Source organism: Girardinichthys multiradiatus, chromosome 8 (assembly GCF_021462225.1).
Source record: "Girardinichthys multiradiatus isolate DD_20200921_A chromosome 8, DD_fGirMul_XY1, whole genome shotgun sequence".
NCBI lineage: Eukaryota > Metazoa > Chordata > Actinopteri > Cyprinodontiformes > Goodeidae > Girardinichthys > Girardinichthys multiradiatus.
Genome location: NC_061801.1, coordinates 15,026,108 through 15,050,881, shown reverse-complemented (window position 1 = coordinate 15,050,881; position 24,774 = coordinate 15,026,108). Strand labels below are relative to the sequence as shown.

The following is a 24,774-nucleotide window of genomic DNA, read 5'->3' as shown; positions in this document are numbered from 1 at the left end:
GGTTCTGTATGTCCACCACAATGGCAGACAGGTACTTATCAGGCATACATGATTGCAATCACCCTATAGAATAATGATTTCACAAATCCAAAACTGTGTTTTAAATTTCTGTTTAGTGTTAACCAGATACAGTATTTTGCATTTTGAACTAGGGATAATCAAATGTTACCTAGTCTCAATGAAAACTGTGAAGCAGCTGCTAACTTTATCATAGTAGCAGCTAGTGATGATCTATTAACCATCTTCTGTTATTGTTTACAAACTGTTCATGTCTTTTTTGTCACTCTGTCACTCATCTGTTCTTTTTGTTTTTCACTGATTAGGTTTCAAGAGAATGGCTTCAGTTTGACAAGAAATATCTCGGTCCAAAAGTTGCAAGATCTGCTGGCATGACATCAGAGAATTTAAGTGCACCCTTCCATCAAACATTTTGACAGGTGGGCGGGACTTCCGGTGAGGGCGGGACTTCCGGTGGGGGGCATATGGGCGCCATGTGGTTGCCATGTGGGCAGGGGGTGTGTCCAAGGGGCGTAACAGTGGATGTTGATTGGTTGTCGTCATTAGGGGCGATACCTTAAATGAGTCAATTAAAACACAGGGGTGTGTTTAAGGGTGTTACGGGGAAGGCCTTAAATGAGCCAATTAAAACACACAGGGGTGTGTTTAAGGGTGTTATTAATAATCTGTATGTTTTTTTCAGGCGTTAATACATCTAAAAAACAAAACAACAAAAAAAAAGACATGCATCCTTTTATATTTTTAAAGGTATAATCAACTTAATGTTGACCTATCACATGAAATCCTAATAAAGGAACTGTGTAACCTGACAGAATTGTAAGTTAATTTTTGCTTTACAGCAGGACCTATTTGTTGAATATATGAGCCAGTCTAAATCCGTTCAAAATAGAAAAGACCTAAAAAAGTAAATAAAAAAAAATTGTGCTTCACTACATCGATGGAACGAGAAAAACCTTCAGCTTCTGCGTCAACATACTGGAAAAGCAGCTGAAAATAGGTAAGACGAATATCAGATTAACAGAAAAAAAAAGAACATCAGTATACTGTTTCCAAGTTACAAATTGACTAGCAATGATGTGTTTGTTTTTGAATCATGAGAGACTCCATTTTAGGAAAAAGGAATGATAATTTAAGTTACCTGTAGCTTTTCTAAAAAACATTTTTACTTTTTCATCTTAGAGTTACAGGGGGTTACAACTGTTAGGGGCAATGTCAGGAAAGGGGCAGTTACGTCTGTTTCTTAGATAACATATCACCTTTGAACTCAAGAAGGGTTTTGGTCTTAAAAACATAGGCAGCTGAAATAGGTAAGACGAATATCAGATTAACAGAAAAAAAAAAGAACATCAGTATACTGTTTCCAAGTTACAAATTGACTAGCAATGATGTGTTTGTTTTTGAATCATGAGAGACTCCATTTTAGGAAAAAGGAATGATAATTTAAGTTACCTGTAGCTTTTCTAAAAAACATTTTTACTTTTTCATCTTAGAGTTACAGGGGGTTACAACTGTTAGGGGCAATGTCAGGAAAGGGGCAGTTACGTCTGTTTCTTAGATAACATATCACCTTTGAACTCAAGAAGGGTTTTGGTCTTAAAAACATAGTCTTTGCAGTTGAGAGATAGAGGGGAGTACAAATGTTTCTGTACCTCTTAAAAAATCCAGATTGTCGTCATCCTCAAGCATTGACAGTGGATCAAAAAGGTGGTTTCAGGTTTCCAAGACTTGAGCTATCACCAAAAAAGTAATAGTAAGATCATTTAAACCCTCTAATATGCACTCAAACACAATCTCCTAAAGCAGTATACATTTCAAACTATGGCTCTATTAAATTTAATAGAATATGCATGGTAATCTCTGTTTAACTATAAATGACTTTTTTAAAGAAAATGAAATTGGAGTGCATCAGATTGTTAAAAAATTCTTCAAACTGTAAATAAGATAAATGTATACTATTAATAATGAATATTGTTTTGTACATAGTCCAGATTTATTAATCTATTGCATCACACAAAAGCAGAGGTCATTACAAGTTACTTTATTCTTTTAAATGTTTTTGTTTTATTATTATTGAATGGTTGTTGCATAGTCGTAACCAGGGTCTATTGAAAAGAAAAAACATTATAGTTGTTTTGTAGACAAATTCTTTTTATACACTCAAGCACAATTTTAATCAGTTATCAGTTTTGTATCAGTACAAGGATGTTTTTTTCTATGCTTCAATAGTACTCAGTGCAGAATTCTGTTTTTGCAGTATAATTTTGACAACATTCTGAAGATTCGCATTCTTGTACATAGTATAATTGCAACGACAATCGTTTTGGAAATTCTTTGAAATGCTGTGTGTACTGATTGCTGTCGCTTCATTTAAGAAAAATTGTATCTGCTAAATTTCTATGTCACTGACAATAAACATTTATTTACTTTGTGTATTTTAAACTGGTTTCTTATTCCTGTCATTTTTACATCTTTACAGTAAGTAATCCTCTATATTTAATTTAATTTTGAAACTTTGTTTTGTATAGACACCAACTTTGGTCATGTTGCAGTCACTTTGTAGTGTCATCTATTGTCAAAACAACTTCTGTGCATTTAGAAAGTTGTATACAATTGATTATATTTCATAGAGTGCATAATATTTTGGATCCATGCTTTTGTGTGCATTCTGCTAAGTAAATGCAATAAACAGATTTCTAGAGTTTATTCTTGTTTTTAAACTTGATTTACAATAACTCAATTGACTGTGAGAGTCAGTTGAGGTATTAGTATTTTTTAATGCTATTACAATTTCTTTACACAACTATTTAGCATACACTAAATTGCTAAGCAGATATATTAGAATGCACATGCAGTACTTTTACATAACACACTGGGATTTTAAAAACAAAACAGCAACCCACACATGGCTTAATTCTTCCCTCTCAAACTTTTAAGTTCTAAGGTTTTTCATATTTTGTACATATCTAGTAATTATGGTGTATGTTATTTTTCAAACTTTTTCACTTTGAATTAATATTTGTTTAGTAAAATCAGTGGTCTAACTTTTTTACGATTAAGGTTAGATTTCAATTCAATTCAATTTTATTAATTTTAGGAATATAGCACCAGTTCAGAGCAAATGTCATCTCAAGGCAGATGATAAAACAGAGAGTTCTAAGCATGTAGCTACAGTGGTAAGTAAGGACTCCATATTAACAAGAAAAACCTCTAGTAGAACCATGCTCAGTATAAGTGGCCATCTGCTGTGATTGGCTAGCTTTAGAGGGCAGAAAGTAAACAGAAAAAAAAAACACAGAAGCACCAGTCCAGGAGTAGTTTATTTGGGAAAGAATACAGCACACACCGTTAGTGACATCACTAATACCATTAGTAGTTCCATCTAAGAAACACAATAAAACAAGAAAGCACTGAGCCAGTAGTAGTATCAATGGGATAAGAAAATTAAGAGTAAATACCTGCAGCAATAGCTCACTGGCATTATCCTTGAAAGAGACAGTTAAAGACAAAATCCCTAGGCAGAGTGTATCTTCTATGAAAACAACAAGAATGAGAACATACACTTTATTAGATTATGACACACAACACAAATACACCACACAAAGGTTTCTATTTACTGCTGCAATTTCTAGTTATGATTAAAGTTCCTTGTCAGGTTAAACACAATTTTGTGGCCTCACACATTTAAGATAATAAAAGGAATAGAAGTGTTGCACATATATTTATTCTGAACTTTTGTTATTTTATTTAGAGAGCACTCACATGTTGCATTTCTAATTTAACAAATAAATATTAAAATCGTTTAGAATTTCTTCCTTTAGGAATTTCTTTCTTTAGGAAGTGGCATAGAGAAACACTTTTAGAATTTTGACATTTTCTTATGAAGAGATGGTAAAAAATATGAGGACAAGTAGAAGGAAAACTGCAGAAACAGAATATCCACATGCTCTTTCTAGTATTTTTTTAAGGAAACATTGAACTAAAGCAGAACCATCTGCTGGAAGAGGTATGGACAGTAGAGGCAGACAAGCCATTTGAGTGCTTTCTACCAAACTGGTTTGTGTGGCTTTAAAAATGTTTTTTATTGTTGGCATTTGCCCTTTGCTTAGCTAGATGAAAGAACAATGAGCAGGTTAATGGAGACCATTAACATATAAAAATATAGTGACAAGCATGTTCATGTTATTTTTACTTGTAACTGTTTTTTTTTTTAAGATGAACCTAATAAGCTATTAAAAACAAAAGCAATTCAACATAAATATAATGTCAAATAAACATTGGTATAAGACAAAATTATTGTCTCTTGTCCAACTGCTGTTTATTTCAATGCCACTTACCTCATAGTATATATATGTCAATAAACTGATCTACACTTCAGAGTTGTGCTGATTTCAGTTTAACCTTCTTGCTCATCACCAACATTGGATATTTTGAAACCTTATGAAGTTAATAAATACTACTTGAAAAGGTGTGTGTTACTCTTCTGCAGTGTAGTTTGACATTTTTAATCAAATGTTATAAAAGCCGATAAGTGGTGTTCTCAAACGGCACTTGTGAGTTGCTCAGTAACAAAACCAATTACTATTTCTTAATTCTATTTAGAGTTACCTTCACTGGTATGACAAAAACGTGTTTTTATTATTGAAATGTCATTAGTTCTTGACTAATTCTACAAACACATTCTGAAGTTTCAAATAATTTCTATAAATGAAATATACAACATTTGCTTACAGTTAACTGACTACACACCAGAATCAGGACATCTCTTCATAGCTTATAATGTTAGGCATATGTTGTACGCAGACCATGTCAATTACTATTTTCACTTAATATTAAAAGTTCTAAAAATTACATTAGCTTAGGAATTACCCTAGCTAATCAGCAACATTCACATTTGCCAAGTTATTTCTTCGTAAATAAGAATCATGAAAATGTGTTTTTTCAAAGATATCACACCTTATAATCCCATCACACTATTGAGTATGAGCCTTTTGTTTTTATTGCGTTAGAAGACATGATTCCACAATAAAATAACACTAACCAATCCTCTTCCTTACAGTTGGGCCAAAAATTATTCATATCCTGGAAAGTATAGATGTATATTTTTTTTCATTTAACTGAGAAGTTTGTTTCTCACATAAAAGGAAAAAGGCATCTCTCCAATGACAACAAAATAATTAAAATCTTTATAAAAAAATTGGCATGTTAAAATTTTTTTATGTTCTCAGTGTACATCCACAATGCTGAAAAGGAGTGTTTAAAACGTGGCAGAAGTAGTGGCAGAAGACATTTTGATGTATCCTAAAATCTCTTTAATGGCCTCATGTTTAGATTTACCTATCACGTGAATAGGATCCCACTACGGAGGCGAGAGCTGGTGTAAAGCAGCTGGTCTCCAAGCACTCTTTCTTCTCTGCCCCTCAATGTGTTGCAGTAGCAGGGCTTGTAAAACAAACCAAAAGTGTCTGAACCAATATAATCAGCACCTCTCTGACAGCATTCGTTTTTACTTCACTGTATGGCCATAAAAGTCGCATCTGAATTTGAACACAGCAATAGTGAATGACATCCGTGAATCAGTAATTCTGTGTTTAATTAATCTGTGGTTTCAAGGACTTTGATGTGTGACACAAAAAACGGAATTTTGGAACTGGAATTGAATTTTGGAATAGAAAATGAAAGTTATCAAATGGAATTTTCAATACATAGCAAAGCAATTTTCAAAGCAAACAAATTCAGTTTAAAAGCCAAGGAATTCAGTTTCAAACCATTAAATTCATTTTAATGGTTTGAAACTAGGTAAAAAACTTTTATTTGGTGGAGACTGGACTTTAGCTGTGTGTCAGAGTCAGGGCATGAATCACTTGGTCTATTTTGTTTACTTCTATCTTCGCCAAATGTACCAAGAGTAGGAGAGTTAGCTCGCAGGAGATGAAGTGCTGCCATCAAAACTAAATTTGCCGCTTTTTAAAACCACAGATATCCTTGCGTGCTTTCTAGGTTTTAGCGGCATGGCTTTCTGTCCGCTGTCAGGAGCATGTGTTCACCTCCGTTCGAGTGCACCTAACTCAGTGTGTCAGTGTCACCGTTGGTGACACAGAGTATGATGAGTGTGTTTTCGTCCAGCTTTTGCCATGTTTGGCCATAGAAAGAAGAGTAGTGACAACACAGGGACAGAAATCCTTCACGACGTGATCCAATAAAACGAATGACATTAACTGTTAAACTATTACTACATGCTGTGATCCTCTTGGGGGCACGGCGGTCTGGTTGGTAGGGCGGGGTGCCCCCCTTGAATAGTGGTAGGTGAAACACTGCAGGTGCTTCCACAGATTAGAAGTATTCCGCCGCAGCCGTGCATATTGCATCATAAATATTTCTGCACAGCATTTTGAAATGGAGTTTCGACGAAAATTCAAACTGAAAGACTGGGGTGGTGTTCCAACTACAGGGGGATCACACTCCTCAGCCTCCCTGGTAAGGCCTACGCCAGGGTATTGGAGAGGAGAGTCTGACCGATAGTCGAACCTCGGCTTCAGGAGGAGCAGTGTGGTTCTTGTCCCGGCCGTGGAACACTGGACCAGCTCTATACCCTCTACAGGGCATCACGAGGGACACAGTCGAATGCCTTCTCCAGGTCCACAAAACACATGTGAACCGGTTGGGCAAACTCCCATGAACCCTCGAGCACCCTGTAGAGGGTATAGAGCTGGTCCAGTGTTCCACGGCCGGGACAAGAACCACACTGCTCCTCCTGAAGCCGAGGTTCGACTATCGGTCAGACTCTCCTCTCCAATACCCTGGCGTAGGCCTTACCAGGGAGGCTGAGGAGTGTGATCCCCCTGTAGTTGGAACACCACCCCAGTCTTTCAGTTTGAATTTTCGTCGAAACTCCATTTCAAAATGCTGTGCAGAAATATTTATGATGCAATATGCACGGCTGCGGCGGAATACTTCTAATCTGTGGAAGCACCTGCAGTGTTTCACCTACCACTATTCAAGGGGGGCACCCCGCCCTACCAACCAGACCGCCGTGCCCCCAAGAGGATCACAGCATGTAGTAATAGTTTAACAGTTAATGTCATTCGTTTTATTGGATCACGTCGTGAAGGATTTCTGTCCCTGTGTTGTCACTACTCTTCTTTCTATGGCCAAACATGGCAAAAGCTGGACGAAAACACACTCATCATACTCTGTGTCACCAACGGTGACACTGACACACTGAGTTAGGTGCACTCGAACGGAGGTGAACACATGCTCCTGACAGCGGACAGAAAGCCATGCCGCTAAAACCTAGAAAGCACGCAAGGATATCTGTGGTTTTAAAAAGCGGCAAATTTAGTTTTGATGGCAGCACTTCATCTCCTGCGAGCTAACTCTCCTACTCTTGGTACATTTGGCGAAGATAGAAGTAAACAAAATAGACCAAGTGATTCATGCCCTGACTCTGACACACAGCTAAAGTCCAGTCTCCACCAAATAAAAGTTTTTTACCTAGTTTCAAACCATTAAAATGAATTTAATGGTTTGAAACTGAATTCCTTGGCTTTTAAACTGAATTTGTTTGCTTTGAAAATTGCTTTGCTATGTATTGAAAATTCCATTTGATAACTTTCATTTTCTATTCCAAAATTCAATTCCAGTTCCAAAATTCCGTTTTTTGTGTCACACATCAAAGTCCTTGAAACCACAGATTAATTAAACACAGAATTACTGATTCACGGATGTCATTCACTATTGCTGTGTTCAAATTCAGATGCGACTTTTATGGCCATACAGTGAAGTAAAAACGAATGCTGTCAGAGAGGTGCTGATTATATTGGTTCAGACACTTTTGGTTTGTTTTACAAGCCCTGCTACTGCAACACATTGAGGGGCAGAGAAGAAAGAGTGCTTGGAGACCAGCTGCTTTACACCAGCTCTCGCCTCCGTAGTGGGATCCTATTCACGTGATAGGTAAATCTAAACATGAGGCCATTAAAGAGATTTTAGGATACATCAAAATGTCTTCTGCCACTACTTCTGCCACGTTTTAAACACTCCTTTTCAGCATTGTGGATGTACACTGAGAACATAAAAAAATTTTAACATGCCAATTTTTTTATAAAGATTTTAATTATTTTGTTGTCATTGGAGAGATGCCTTTTTCCTTTTATGTGAGAAACAAACTTCTCAGTTAAATGAAAAAAAATATACATCTATACTTTCCAGGATATGAATAATTTTTGGCCCAACTGTAAGGAAGAGGATTGGTTAGTGTTATTTTATTGTGGAATCATGTCTTCTAACGCAATAAAAACAAAAGGCTCATACTCAATAGTGTGATGGGATTATAAGGTGTGATATCTTTGAAAAAACACATTTTCATGATTCTTATTTACGAAGAAATAACTTGGCAAATGTGAATGTTGCTGATTAGCTAGGGTAATTCCTAAGCTAATGTAATTTTTAGAACTTTTAATATTAAGTGAAAATAGTAATTGACATGGTCTGCGTACAACATATGCCTAACATTATAAGCTATGAAGAGATGTCCTGATTCTGGTGTGTAGTCAGTTAACTGTAAGCAAATGTTGTATATTTCATTTATAGAAATTATTTGAAACTTCAGAATGTGTTTGTAGAATTAGTCAAGAACTAATGACATTTCAATAATAAAAACACGTTTTTGTCATACCAGTGAAGGTAACTCTAAATAGAATTAAGAAATAGTAATTGGTTTTGTTACTGAGCAACTCACAAGTGCCGTTTGAGAACACCACTTATCGGCTTTTATAACATTTGATTAAAAATGTCAAACTACACTGCAGAAGAGTAACACACACCTTTTCAAGTAGTATTTATTAACTTCATAAGGTTTCAAAATATCCAATGTTGGTGATGAGCAAGAAGGTTAAACTGAAATCAGCACAACTCTGAAGTGTAGATCAGTTTATTGACATATATATACTATGAGGTAAGTGGCATTGAAATAAACAGCAGTTGGACAAGAGACAATAATTTTGTCTTATACCAATGTTTATTTGACATTATATTTATGTTGAATTGCTTTTGTTTTTAATAGCTTATTAGGTTCATCTTAAAAAAAAAAACAGTTACAAGTAAAAATAACATGAACATGCTTGTCACTATATTTTTATATGTTAATGGTCTCCATTAACCTGCTCATTGTTCTTTCATCTAGCTAAGCAAAGGGCAAATGCCAACAATAAAAAACATTTTTAAAGCCACACAAACCAGTTTGGTAGAAAGCACTCAAATGGCTTGTCTGCCTCTACTGTCCATACCTCTTCCAGCAGATGGTTCTGCTTTAGTTCAATGTTTCCTTAAAAAAATACTAGAAAGAGCATGTGGATATTCTGTTTCTGCAGTTTTCCTTCTACTTGTCCTCATATTTTTTACCATCTCTTCATAAGAAAATGTCAAAATTCTAAAAGTGTTTCTCTATGCCACTTCCTAAAGAAAGAAATTCCTAAAGGAAGAAATTCTAAACGATTTTAATATTTATTTGTTAAATTAGAAATGCAACATGTGAGTGCTCTCTAAATAAAATAACAAAAGTTCAGAATAAATATATGTGCAACACTTCTATTCCTTTTATTATCTTAAATGTGTGAGGCCACAAAATTGTGTTTAACCTGACAAGGAACTTTAATCATAACTAGAAATTGCAGCAGTAAATAGAAACCTTTGTGTGGTGTATTTGTGTTGTGTGTCATAATCTAATAAAGTGTATGTTCTCATTCTTGTTGTTTTCATAGAAGATACACTCTGCCTAGGGATTTTGTCTTTAACTGTCTCTTTCAAGGATAATGCCAGTGAGCTATTGCTGCAGGTATTTACTCTTAATTTTCTTATCCCATTGATACTACTACTGGCTCAGTGCTTTCTTGTTTTATTGTGTTTCTTAGATGGAACTACTAATGGTATTAGTGATGTCACTAACGGTGTGTGCTGTATTCTTTCCCAAATAAACTACTCCTGGACTGGTGCTTCTGTGTTTTTTTTTTCTGTTTACTTTCTGCCCTCTAAAGCTAGCCAATCACAGCAGATGGCCACTTATACTGAGCATGGTTCTACTAGAGGTTTTTCTTGTTAATATGGAGTCCTTACTTACCACTGTAGCTACATGCTTAGAACTCTCTGTTTTATCATCTGCCTTGAGATGACATTTGCTCTGAACTGGTGCTATATTCCTAAAATTAATAAAATTGAATTGAATTGAAATCTAACCTTAATCGTAAAAAAGTTAGACCACTGATTTTACTAAACAAATATTAATTCAAAGTGAAAAAGTTTGAAAAATAACATACACCATAATTACTAGATATGTACAAAATATGAAAAACCTTAGAACTTAAAAGTTTGAGAGGGAAGAATTAAGCCATGTGTGGGTTGCTGTTTTGTTTTTAAAATCCCAGTGTGTTATGTAAAAGTACTGCATGTGCATTCTAATATATCTGCTTAGCAATTTAGTGTATGCTAAATAGTTGTGTAAAGAAATTGTAATAGCATTAAAAAATACTAATACCTCAACTGACTCTCACAGTCAATTGAGTTATTGTAAATCAAGTTTAAAAACAAGAATAAACTCTAGAAATCTGTTTATTGCATTTACTTAGCAGAATGCACACAAAAGCATGGATCCAAAATATTATGCACTCTATGAAATATAATCAATTGTATACAACTTTCTAAATGCACAGAAGTTGTTTTGACAATAGATGACACTACAAAGTGACTGCAACATGACCAAAGTTGGTGTCTATACAAAACAAAGTTTCAAAATTAAATTAAATATAGAGGATTACTTACTGTAAAGATGTAAAAATGACAGGAATAAGAAACCAGTTTAAAATACACAAAGTAAATAAATGTTTATTGTCAGTGACATAGAAATTTAGCAGATACAATTTTTCTTAAATGAAGCGACAGCAATCAGTACACACAGCATTTCAAAGAATTTCCAAAACGATTGTCGTTGCAATTATACTATGTACAAGAATGCGAATCTTCAGAATGTTGTCAAAATTATACTGCAAAAACAGAATTCTGCACTGAGTACTATTGAAGCATAGAAAAAAACATCCTTGTACTGATACAAAACTGATAACTGATTAAAATTGTGCTTGAGTGTATAAAAAGAATTTGTCTACAAAACAACTATAATGTTTTTTCTTTTCAATAGACCCTGGTTACGACTATGCAACAACCATTCAATAATAATAAAACAAAAACATTTAAAAGAATAAAGTAACTTGTAATGACCTCTGCTTTTGTGTGATGCAATAGATTAATAAATCTGGACTATGTACAAAACAATATTCATTATTAATAGTATACATTTATCTTATTTACAGTTTGAAGAATTTTTTAACAATCTGATGCACTCCAATTTCATTTTCTTTAAAAAAGTCATTTATAGTTAAACAGAGATTACCATGCATATTCTATTAAATTTAATAGAGCCATAGTTTGAAATGTATACTGCTTTAGGAGATTGTGTTTGAGTGCATATTAGAGGGTTTAAATGATCTTACTATTACTTTTTTGGTGATAGCTCAAGTCTTGGAAACCTGAAACCACCTTTTTGATCCACTGTCAATGCTTGAGGATGACGACAATCTGGATTTTTTAAGAGGTACAGAAACATTTGTACTCCCCTCTATCTCTCAACTGCAAAGACTATGTTTTTAAGACCAAAACCCTTCTTGAGTTCAAAGGTGATATGTTATCTAAGAAACAGACGTAACTGCCCCTTTCCTGACATTGCCCCTAACAGTTGTAACCCCCTGTAACTCTAAGATGAAAAAGTAAAAATGTTTTTTAGAAAAGCTACAGGTAACTTAAATTATCATTCCTTTTTCCTAAAATGGAGTCTCTCATGATTCAAAAACAAACACATCATTGCTAGTCAATTTGTAACTTGGAAACAGTATACTGATGTTCTTTTTTTTTTCTGTTAATCTGATATTCGTCTTACCTATTTCAGCTGCCTATGTTTTTAAGACCAAAACCCTTCTTGAGTTCAAAGGTGATATGTTATCTAAGAAACAGACGTAACTGCCCCTTTCCTGACATTGCCCCTAACAGTTGTAACCCCCTGTAACTCTAAGATGAAAAAGTAAAAATGTTTTTTAGAAAAGCTACAGGTAACTTAAATTATCATTCCTTTTTCCTAAAATGGAGTCTCTCATGATTCAAAAACAAACACATCATTGCTAGTCAATTTGTAACTTGGAAACAGTATACTGATGTTCTTTTTTTTTCTGTTAATCTGATATTCGTCTTACCTATTTTCAGCTGCTTTTCCAGTATGTTGACGCAGAAGCTGAAGGTTTTTCTCGTTCCATCGATGTAGTGAAGCACAATTTTTTTTTATTTACTTTTTTAGGTCTTTTCTATTTTGAACGGATTTAGACTGGCTCATATATTCAACAAATAGGTCCTGCTGTAAAGCAAAAATTAACTTACAATTCTGTCAGGTTACACAGTTCCTTTATTAGGATTTCATGTGATAGGTCAACATTAAGTTGATTATACCTTTAAAAATATAAAAGGATGCATGTCTTTTTTTTTGTTGTTTTGTTTTTTAGATGTATTAACGCCTGAAAAAAACATACAGATTATTAATAACACCCTTAAACACACCCCTGTGTGTTTTAATTGGCTCATTTAAGGCCTTCCCCGTAACACCCTTAAACACACCCCTGTGTTTTAATTGACTCATTTAAGGTATCGCCCCTAATGACGACAACCAATCAACATCCACTGTTACGCCCCTTGGACACACCCCCTGCCCACATGGCAACCACATGGCGCCCATATGCCCCCCACCGGAAGTCCCGCCCTCACCGGAAGTCCCGCCCACCTGTCAAAATGTTTGATGGAAGGGTGCACTTAAATTCTCTCTGACATCTCTTTACACCCCTACCCATCTCAGATTTGACAGTTGCACATGTTAACTATCTCTTCTTTAGCTTTGAGTGTTCAAAATAGTTTATCCATCTCGTTCCTTCTCCATGCATTTTATTTTATTGTACATTTTATGTATTTCATACAAATGTCCATCCTGAAAGGAAAATCAAAGTAGGCAGAGTAAGCCAGGTCTTCATTCTACTTTGGAGGTTCGATCAGGTGTGACTCCTGGTGAATAGACTTGGAGGACAAATGGAATTCACTGTGAGCCATCACGCTGACAAGCTTGTCATGTTCTTCCTCTATAATTGTCTTTCCATTTCTCAGTGGGTCAGCAGAGATGCAGCTGAATTGTGTAGTGTTGCATTTATGTATTCTCATCAAAGGAAGGATCTGGGAAGGATTTTTGTTTCTTTTCATTATGCCTTAATAATGCAAATAAAACTCCCTATAAGAAAATAAGCATGGTTTCTCATAGATTCATGTTTCTTGTCAGTAATCTTGCTTAACAGAATCAACATTGAGTGCCAAAAATAAATACTTCACTATTTCCCTGTAAATACTTCACTATTTTTGTTGTTTTTTAGCAAACACGTTTTTTGGCCATGTAAGAGAAGCGAGAACAAGCTGTCAACATGGTGTTGGTACATAATTACCACATGAGGTGAGGCAGCAACTTGTTTGTTACCACTTATTTTTCACTTTTGCACATTGCTAATATAAAAACATTTTCATAATTTATTGCAAAAATATTAAGCGTACTATTATGGAACTTTTATACTTTTGGTCATTTCCTGAGGAGCTTACATGCAAAACTATCCATCCATCCATTGTAAATAATGTTTATTCCCCTTAGCTGTCATAGTGCTAGAAAGGTTTTTCACTCGCATGCATAAACCTTCAGGAGACTAGTGAGTTTTAAACAGTTTATTAAGACAAAAAGTTTGTGCAGGGTCTGAAGGAAACTTCAGGGGCTCGGCGTGGCACGCCATTGAGGGAGGGAGGAGAGAACGGTGAGTGGAAGAGCAGGGTGTGGAATTAATGCTGCGATCAATAGTTTGCTTACTGGTGAGACCGAGATCCAGGCTGGGAGGAGGTAACTGAATCCAGGGCGGCTGCCAGTATGGTGGAAGTGAGGGGCGGTTCGTTGGAGGGTGGAGAGGGTTTCAGGAACAGTAAGGAGTCTTGGGTGTGCTGTACGGGGGCTTTCACATCCGATTGTTCTTTGAACCAGGGATCGTGAGTTTAGAAGGTTTGCTTCGTAGTGGAAGCTTCTAGGAGAGAACCTTGAAAAGAAGAGCGATTACAATTAGATCTTCCAGTGGAATGTTTATATCATTGCTCACAGAGGGCTAGAGGTACCACTTAGATTGACACTCAGGCATTGAATGTCCAACAACCAGCTCCTTCAAAGCTCCCTTGATGAGCCTGATCCAGTCCAGGTGCGCGGCTGCAGCAGCTCTTATCTCGGCCCACTAACTGAACCTGCTCTCTTAGGGAAACGGATACACCACACAGCACACACCTGGATTCACGACAAGCAAGTAGCTTAGCCATTACAAGCATTTTTTTGCTGAGGTGAGTAAATGAAACAGAGCTCATGTGAAACATAGCATTAGATTGAGTAATAGTATTGGCTCATTGTTGCAATATTTGCATAGCACTTATGTATATTAACCTACCAGTGAGACAAACATGTTGTATATGTGACAGCACTGAGTTACAATGATCCTGGCATGGAATTTTTTCTCCTAAGATCTGGGTCTGTCTGGTTGAGCTGCAGAATCACATTAGATATGCTAAAAATCCTATTTGTAGAAAAGTGACTCTAGAACCTCATAGTAGCCTGTCTTTGAATGTCACAGAAATGCAAAGCAGATACACAATAGTGGTAAAACACACAGTCCAAAATTCAATGCACTCTAATGTGTCAGGACTCGATTCAAAAGTTTAAAGTTTACAGTGTTACACCCAAGTAAAATATTGGTTTGGTAACTTGAGACAGAGCTTGGGTACACAAAGGGTATACAGAGGAATATAATTTTGATTTAAAGAATAGAGGTTTCTTGCTTTTTTGCCCAGTTGTAGTTCTCAGTTTTAGTAGTTTTATTATCCGACTTTTACAAAACAGCCCCTCAAAAGCATTCATCTCTTCAAGCTGAGTGGCATTACCATCGAAGATACATACATTTTTATGCCTTATCTGGTCAGCAAGTTTATCTCACAGGCCAAAAACAAGCTGCCAAGCTCACTGAAGGAGAAAAGCCTGAACATCCTTCAAAGCTGAGAACAGCCACTCTTGTGTAAAACCCTTGTTTTGAGCAGCTTTGTGGACCATGCTAAACTCCACGGCTGGAAACTCTAATCAACAAACAGGCTTTTCCCAGTTTGTGGGGGAAGTAAAACAAATATGTTAAAAAGTAGCTAAAAAATAAATGTTAATGTTTTTAGGCTGGGTTTGATGCAAATTAATTAAACTTCCTACAAGACACATTTAGAAAAGTAAATTTCTCTTTTACTTCAGGGTACCATTGGCTCTGATCATGATTCCATATGGCAAAACACAATGAATTCATAATGATATAGAGTATAATTTTTTACCAAGAATGAACTAGAGTTGAAAAGGTAGATTACAAACAAAGATTACGAGTGCTGGCTTCTGGGTTGCATTAGACAACTTGTGTACGATATGCAGATGACAAAGTTGGGAAGAATTAAAACCTACCTACAAGTGGAAGAAAAACAAAAGACACAAAACCTGATTCAGTTCTAACATAAAACATGCTAATCTTTTGTGATCTTAAAAATGTATTTTTTTGTAGATTGAGTATAAAGTTATATACATATAAATTCATATATATATATATATATAGTAAATGGCCTGAACTTGTATAGCGCCCCTAGAGACCCCAAAGCACTTCACACTACAATCAGTCATTCACCCATTCATACACTCACAGTGGTGAGCTACAATGTAGTCAAAGCTGCCCAGGGGTACACAGACAGAAGTGAGGCTGCCATACTAATGGTGTGTTCACACCAAACGCGATTTCTGCGAATTTTTCGCCTCATTTGTGTGCTTTTGCCCGCTTCACATTCCGCGTGAACTCCGCGTTGGCATTCGGCAACAAGCGGCAACACTTCGCTGCGTCATCAAATAGGAGGAGCTTCCATCTGCTGCTTGCAGGTTTCAACTGAACATGCTGGACATGGATTTCACGGATAATCATGGTGTTTTACCTGTGGAGAGCCGACAAACACCGCCGACATCAATGTCCCTGGGTTCACCAGATTCTTCAGGGACGGGAACAGTTCGGAGAGTACCACCACCTACTCCAGGAGCTGCGTCTGGATGACGGTCGATTTCAGCGGTGCTTCCGTCTATCCAGGACCCAGTTTGAAGATCTGCTGCCCCGCGTTGGGAGATGAATAGGCCTCTGGGACGCTGACTACCGGCGACCGCAGTGAAGCCAGCCCGAAGCCGGACACTCAAGCTCCGCGGAGCCAGCGGCATCCAGCCCACGGCCGATCCGAGTCAGGCACCCAGATTTCGGCTAGCTGCTCTCTGTTGTTCCCACGTCTGACACCCGGTAGTTCACTAGGGACCGTCAATAAGTTTCCCAACCAAACAATCGTGGAAAATCAGAGTGCCTGAATCGGACCAACCGTGAGCTAGATGCCGCTAACTCCGCGGAGCTTGAACATCCAACTTCAAACTAACTTCACCGCAGTTTACCAGCGCTGTATCCCCGCTGCTGAATGCCTGTCCATCTGTCTTCGGTGAGTAAATAAATCTCAGCTCAGTAAAAAAAACAGCCGATTTTTAATGTCCACATCTCCTAAATATAAGATATTTGTACCTAAACATAACCAGGCCAGGTCCTTTCTGTACTTGTCTCAGTAAAAGTAATTAGTTGAGTCATACAACTCTGGCTTGCCGCACACCGCCACTATGATCTGGTCCGCCATCATTGACAACTGCTTCTTCTCCGCTTTGGTCCTTTGTCACAGCCACATCCAGTCCCTGATTGGTTGACGCGATGCGAATTTAGGAAAAAGTTCAGATTTTTCAACTCGTCCATCGCCCCGCTCCGCTCCCGCTTCGCTTGCCGCGCCTTCCGCGCCGCGCCCTCCGCGTCCTTCGCACCGCGCCGCTCCGCTCCTGAACGCGCCTCTACATAGGGATAACATGTAAATTGGCCGCTTCTTTCGCAGAAATCGCGTTTGGTGTGAACGCACCTTAAGGCGACACCAAGCCCTCTGACCACCTTCAGCAGGCAAGTCGGGTGAAGTGTCTTGCCCAAGGACACAACGACCAAGACAGACAGAGCGGGGGTTCGAACCAGCAACCCACCCTTTACAGGACAAACTCCTACCACCTGAGCCCCTTTATGTTACATTCGCCTCATCACAGGGATTTAATAGCTTAGGCATATATGTTGCCTAAGATCACCAGCTAAACCAGAGAGTCGCAGATTTTTTGACAGGCAGCTCTTACACATAATTTACATATATCTGTTGGGACACACAGCCATGGATTTCAACATTAAAATCTGGTACGGACTTTTCAAAATAAAGTGCATTAACCTTCTTCCGGCTCAGCCAGGAAATGGGATAACTGCGGACTTCCTGTGACACCATTACCCAAATAAAAGCACAGCTGTTGCTAGATCCGCCCTCTTTCCACACGGCCTTCGAGAGGGACCGCGCTGATGTCTCTTTGTTGGCAAAAAGACATAAACTCTTCAAACTGGATCCAAGGATGTCATACGGTCATCGATGATATGCAAAGTTAAGTACGAATGAAATACTGTCTGTGTATCCAGTATTTTCATTCATGAATGGGGGTAATTAAGTTACAAGCACTGCTTGACTGTCTCTCCGAGCCCTGTAGGAGCAAGCTGTGTTCGAGAGAAGCCCCTGCAAAGACGCAGTCTCCCAGTCTGGAAGGAAGACAGCAGAGACCGCAGCGGACAGGATGGGCCGCCCAGCTACAGCTCCAGAGCTAACCCTTTTGTTCACAGAGCGAACGCACCTTCAACCCCAGAGGTTAGCTGAAAGCTAACCGCTTGTTGACTGTGGACGTTTCTTCAAGCTTCGCCCCTTGGACAACGTTTCCTCACCATGGTTCATGAGGTTAGGTGTTTTGGGCAGAGACAGATTTAGGATGAAATGATCTAAATGTTTTTCATTTTATGAAGTTTGTGTGAAACTCTGCTATCTTGGTGCTAGCAGGCTATCTGCACACGTTTGTGTTCTTTGTATGATTTAAGGTTAAGACAAACTTTATTTAAAGGGTAATTTTAAACAGAACATTGATCATAACGCGCCGTCCGCGCTTATGCATTTTAACCCTTATATTAATCGAGGTACTTTAAAGGTATGTGTTTGTTTCTGGTGCTAAGCTATTAGCTTCTTTTGTTAGCTCAAATGCTAACCGGTAAGAACACGTGCTTGCTACTAAAGAGTATTTAACAGAAAGGTTGTTAGTTTTCAAGCTAGTGAATAATAGTCCCTGAACATCAGTTACTAGATTTGATAACTAAGTAAACACCATTAAGCCCCATTTCTCCAGAAAGATTTGGCTCTTTTCCAAAATACTCCCTTAATAATATTTCTTCAAATATTATTTCAATAAATAAAGGCAGCTAATTAGACACCGTTGAGAAATGGTCATCCAGAAGGTTGGTTTTATTCAGCAGATCATTATTTAAAACATTATTTTATTAAAATAATATTTTATCTGATCTTGCATTGTGAGTGGTTGTCTAAACGTTTGATGATTGTTGCCTAAGTTAGTTCCAAGACTAACTTAACTTCATTTCCAGATTCTTCAAGATAATCTTTGGTTCTCAAACATAAACATTGCATGGTAATGAGTTGACTTATTTTTGTTAATAAATTCTTGTATTTTAAGAAATTGTGTGAATTCATTCCATATATGTGCAGAGTTTATGCTGTTCAACAATGTCAGAGCTTGTCTCACACCTTTCTATTTTGTCCTAATGCCATCGCCTTACTGGGCTGGTATTCACAGGACAACCCTTAACAGACCTAAATATTTTTTGATGAAATGTTAAAATATTAATATTAAATAATATTCTCATATCACATTGCTACAACGTGCATACAGCTGTCACACATCTATCACACATGCATGTATATCTGTCACACATGGCTATGTGTGATAGAGAGCCATGATGGCCAAGATAGCATGACAGTATGACATGCTTAAGTAACAACACCTCCCAGCTCTCTAAATATTATAATACCAATCCAATGTCTTAATCTGCAATTTTTTCATTATTTTTGACCTTTATTGGTGTTATATGAAATCATAGCTCTACTCAACTTTAATTGATTCTAAGAAAATTACCTCCACTTTTAGGTTAGGTTGCAGTTACTTTTTTTTTCCGTTTTCATAAACAAAGGAAGAGGCTATCTTGGTCCACTGAGCAGTGACTCAGAAGTGATTTAAGGAAAAGGTCAATAACTGATTACGCTAAACATCTCCCCACTGTCCACCCAGTGGGTGGCTGTAACCTCTTTCTATTCCTCTCACCTTTTTATTGTCCTCCTTTTATTCTTGGCTCTCTAAAGTGACTCCTCTTCCCCTCTCCCTCTGTCCCTCTGCCAGGATGCAGCTCGTTCAGATGTTACCCCCTACTTATTTTGCCATAGAGGATGTTTATATGACTGCTTGTGATCTCATGATGAAATGAATCCTAAATGTCTTCGTTCTTTGGATGCCTGCCATGATTCTCTTTGACTTTCAGTCAGTCTCTCAGGGATGTGGAATTTTTGCTGCTTTAGGGGGGACGATAATGTCTCACAGCTGTGCATCATTGGTCAAATAATTAGCTCTAAAATCTGAACTGAAGAAAGATGCCATGTAGAATTGTAAATGCTTCTCTAATTTCAGCTGTGTATTGTCACTGTCAGACTGTATTCCGAGCTGCTGCATCACTGAGCACTGAAGGCTGCATGATGAGGCACCTATATTTCTGCCTTTTGATTAAGAAATGTACAAGGACAGATACTGGTATTTATTTTGAAAGTGTAACAATAAAAAAACGCATTTGAATAGTTCAACTTGAAGTGCTTTTGTGAGGCATCCAATCATGACAATTTCAGACTAAAAGGCCTGTAGTATAAAATATATAAAATTATAATATTACAAGTTCTACATCTGATTAATGAAACTGAATATGTCTGGTCAATCCCAGCATGCAAACAAACCGGTGTAGATAAATATGGTGGCTGAAAAAACCTAAGTGAAAGACCATGTCCCTGTTTATCCACAGTTCTTTTTATTATTTTCCCAATAAGCCTCTGTACTCTTCAAAGTAAATTAATAAAGAAAAATCATTAACCAGGTATAGCCACCAATAATTATATTATCATGTCCAATTCAGCAATGAGCATAAAATGACCTGCTGTTCCACAGGATTACTTTTTTTAGCAAAACTGACTATGCTGAGCTCAGCACATATAAGCAAATATAAGCTAGATAAAACAAAGGAACTTACAATGTGAACACTCTATGCTAAAATTGCATGTACACCTATTAGCCATGTTACAACTACTGGTCTAATATTCCAGAGGTCTCCCTTCAAATATGGATTTCACCAGTTTGGGGAGTGGACACATGATCTCTGGCTCCTTCCGTCTGTCTGTTGAAACCTGGATAAATATAGCAGGATCTTTGTTTCATCTGGATGGCCAAGTAGAACTAACAGTGATTTCACACCAAACCTTTGGAATGCTTTTTACCATATCAGAGCCCAGTTTCTGGAGCAGATCATGTATTTATGAACCCATGCCAGACCCTGAAACTGCCGGCACGGAGCCTGGAGCATTTCCATTGCGGTGTCAATGTGTGCTGTTCCCAGTGTTCCATACAAAGTGACGTAAGAGCAGCGCATTTGAGTAGAAGACAAAAAACAGTAAGAGTGCAAATCTGAAGACGAAAGAGTCTTGTTGGGTTTTATAAAGAAGTGAAGACATGCAGGCACACAACTACATGTGAACACCAAAGTAGCAACAAAAGCTTGATGGACTTACTTCGTCGTGCGTTTTCTTCTTGATTAGCACAATTCTGGAGCAATAGTGTACTCGTACTCGTCGTCTTCCGCTTTATCCGGGACCAGGTTGCGGGGGCAGCAGACTCAGCAGACGCCCAGACGTCCCTCTCCCCAGACACCTCCTCCAGCTCCTCCGGGGGGGGCCCAAGGCATTCCCAGGCCAGCCAAGAGACATAGTCCCTCCAGCGTGTCCTGGGCCGTCCCCTGGGCCTCCTCCCGGTGGGACGTGCCTGGAACACCTCCCAAGGAAGGCGTCCAGGTGGCATCCGGTATAGATGTCCGAGCCACCTCATCTGACTCCTCTCGATGTGGAGGAGCAGCGGCTCTACTCCAAGCCCCTCCCAGATGGCCGAGCTCCTCATCCTATCTCTAAGGGAGCTCCCGGTCACCCTACGGAGGAAGCTCATTTCAGCCGCATGTATTCAGTCATAACCCAAAGTTCATGGCCATAGGTGAGGGTAGGAACGTAGACCGACCGGTAAATCGAGAGCTTCGCTTTTCGGCTCAGCTCTCTTTTCACCACAACGGACTGGCACAGCGCCCCCGTTACTGTGGTAGCAGCACCGATCCATTTGTCGATCTCCCGCTCCATTCTTCCCTCACTTGTGAACAAGACCCCGAGATACTTAAACTCCTCCACTTGAGGCAGGAACTCCCCACCAACCTGAAGAGGACAAGCCACCCTTTTCCGGTCGAGAACCATGGCCTCGGATTTGGAGGAGCTGATCTTCATCCCAGCCGCTTCACATTCGGCTGTGAACCGCCCTAGTGCATGCTGTAGGTCTTGGCTAGAGGGGGCCAGCAGGACCACGTCATCTGCAAAAAGGAGAGACAAAATCCTCTGGTCCCCAAACCAGACCCCCTCCGGCCCTTGGCTGCATCTAAAAATTCTGTCCATAAAAGTTATGAACAGGACCAGTGACAAAGGGCAGCCCTGCCGGAGTCGAACATGCACCGGGAACAGGTCCGACTTAGTGCCGGCAATGCGAACCAAACTCCTGCTCCGCTTGTACAGAGACCGGATGGCCCCTAGTAAAGGGCCCCCGATTCCATACTCCTGGAGCACCCCCCACAGGGCATCACGAGGGACACAGTCGAATGCTTTCTCCAGGTCCACAAAACACATGTGGACCGGTTGGGCAAACTCCCATGAACCCTTGAGTATCCTGTAGAGGGTATAGAGCTGGTCCAGTGTTCCGCGGCCGGCACGAAAACCACACTGCTCCTCCTGAAGCCGGGTTTCGACTATCGGCCGGACTCTCCTCTCCAATACCCTGGCGTAGGCTTTACCAGGGAGACTGAGGAGTGTGATCCCCCTGTAGTTGGAACACACCCTCCGGTCACCCTTCTTATGTAGGGGCACCACCACCCCAGTCTGCCAATCCAAAGGCACTGTCCCCCGTCCGCCACGCAATGTTGAAGAGGGGTGTCAACCATGACAGCCCCACAACATCCAAAGACTTGAGGTACTCAGGGCGGATCTCATCCAACCCCGAAGCCCTGCCACCACGGAGCTTTTTAATCACCTCAGTGACTTCAGCCCGGGTGATGAAAGTGTCCAACCCTGAGTCCCCAGCCTCTGTTTCCACCAGGGAATGCGTGATAGCAGGATTGAGGAGATCCTCGAAGTACTCCTTCCACCGCCCGATAATGTCCCCAGTCGAGGTCAGCAGCTCCCCACTCGGACTCTATGTCTCCAACATCCCTCGGAATCTGGTCAAAGCTATCCCGGTGGTGAGAGTTGAATCCATCCCTGGCCAAGGGGTCCACCAGACGTTCCGAGTAGACCCTCATTATGCGCTTGGGCCTACCAAGTCTGTCCGGCTTTCTCCTCCCCCAGCGGATCCAACTCACCACCAGGTGGTGATCAGTGGACAGTTCAGCCCCTCTCTTCACCCGAGTGTCCAAAACATGCGGCCGAAGGTCTGATGATACGACAACAAAGTCGATCATTGACCTCCTGCCTAGAGTATCCTGGTGCCAAGTGCACTGATGGACACCCTTATGTTTGAACATGGTGTTCATTATGGACAATCCATGACTAGCACAGAAGTCAAATAACACCGCTTGGATTCAGATCGGGGAGGCCATTCCTCCCGATCACGCCTCTCCAGGTGTCACTGTCGTTTCCCACGTGGGCATTGAAGTCCCCCAGCAGAATAATGGAGTCCCCAGGGGCACTATTTAGCACCCCCGACAGGGACGCCAAGAAGGCCGGGTACTCCACACTACCACACAGCCCGTAGGCCGAAATGATAGTCAGAGACCTCTCCCCAACCCGAAGGCGCAGGGATGCGCCCCTCTCATCCACTGGGGTAAACCCCAACACGAGATGGCTGAGCTTGGGGGCGACAAGCAAACCCACCCCAGCCTGCCGCCTCTCCCTGTGGGCCACCCCAGAGTAGAAGAGAGTCCAGCCCCTCTCGAGGAGATGGGTTCCAGAGCCAACGCTGTGCGTGGAGGCGAGCCCGACTATTTCAAGTCGATATCTCTCGACCTCCCGCACAAGCTCAGGCTCCTTCCCCCCCAGCGAGGTGACATTCCACGTCCCTAGAGGCAGCCTAAGCATCCGGGGATTGGGCCGCCGAGATCTCCACCTTCGTTTGCTGCCCAATCCTCTTTGCACCAGTCCCTCACGGTTCCCCCTGCAGGTGGTGTGCCCACTGGGGGATGATCTCGCGTCTCTCCTTCGGGCTTGGCCCAGCCGGGTCCCATGAGGAGCAACCCAGCCACTAGGCGCTCTCCGACGAGTCCCGACCCCAGGCCTGGCTCCAGGGTGGGACCCCGGCTCCGCCGTATCGGGCGACATCACGTGCCTCGATTTTGTAGTCGTCATGAGGGGAAACAATACTGTTTCCAAAACAATCTGTTGGCTTTGGGTAGCAAAAATTAGACTTGAACAGACTTACATAGTTACAAATCAGTGGTGGATGCTGGTCTTTCAAGGAGGGGAAGCTCAATTTCAAGATCGCTGATTTCCCATTTTGCTGGGATTCAGCCTCAGACAGATCATCCAATCACCATGCAGAAGCTGAGCGTCCGGGCCAGCCGAGGTTAGCCCACTGCCCCATAGACCCCCAGAGACGCTGAGCGTCCGATGGGCGGGACAGAGCCCAGCATTTATCCAATGACTCGTCTCGTTTTGCTGCAGCCGAGGCTGCCCCATAGACCCCCAGAGACGCTAAACGTTCGATTATCAGGACAAAGCCCACCATTTTTGCTTCGCTATTGAACTCAGTGTTTAAAGCACTGTGAAGCTGTGGGAATGAGAGGAAAGCGGCATCGTTATCAGTGATAAGAAGCTGATTCTGAACAAAAGTTGAATGCGTTGTAGCTCATATTTAGTCAATGACATGTACACACAACAGTATATATTTGATCACTCATTTTTTGACATTTTAGGGGAAGCTGAGCTTCCCTTGCTGTCTTAGAGCAATTGCCATTATTACAAATTGTGCGATTTTGTTTATTGTTATGACACATAAAGGCTGGGTGTAATCTTTGGCAAATAAACATTTATTGCTACCTGAGCTTTTTGTAATTATTATTTTTTTTGCTTCTCATGTCCTCTGTCTTGTAATAGAGGAGATTTCTTTAACAGCCAGTTATCTGGTAAACTCCTTAAAAGCTGTCCTAAAATGACTTCACATTTCCTTCAGATGGAAAACATGACACGGAAGTCAGTTTTTGATTCAATAAAATCCTTATACAACTTTTTTCTTATTACAAGTTACATATAATATGTAAATGTTTTATC

The 24,774-nt window shown here is 39.8% G+C and overlaps 4 long non-coding RNA genes across 4 annotated transcripts; 2 read left to right on the top strand and 2 right to left on the bottom strand.

The window, feature by feature from the left end:
- The first annotated feature begins 957 nt into the window (after positions 1–957).
- LOC124872219 lies at positions 958–4,392 on the top strand. The gene is made up of 2 exons (XR_007039226.1): positions 958–1,015; positions 3,113–4,392. It is a non-coding gene; the product is annotated as an uncharacterized LOC124872219 (long non-coding RNA).
- LOC124872217 lies at positions 3,317–6,538 on the bottom strand. The gene is made up of 2 exons (XR_007039225.1): positions 5,353–6,538; positions 3,317–3,547 (listed from the first exon to the last, which is right to left on the bottom strand). It is a non-coding gene; the product is annotated as an uncharacterized LOC124872217 (long non-coding RNA).
- A 275-nt stretch (positions 6,539–6,813) lies between these two features.
- Positions 6,814–10,007, top strand: LOC124872212. Its single transcript, XR_007039223.1, has 2 exons — positions 6,814–7,971; positions 9,777–10,007. It is a non-coding gene; the product is annotated as an uncharacterized LOC124872212 (long non-coding RNA).
- Positions 8,932–12,366, bottom strand: LOC124872213. The gene is made up of 2 exons (XR_007039224.1): positions 12,309–12,366; positions 8,932–10,211 (listed from the first exon to the last, which is right to left on the bottom strand). It is a non-coding gene; the product is annotated as an uncharacterized LOC124872213 (long non-coding RNA).
- Between the last annotated feature and the right edge of the window lie 12,408 nt (positions 12,367–24,774).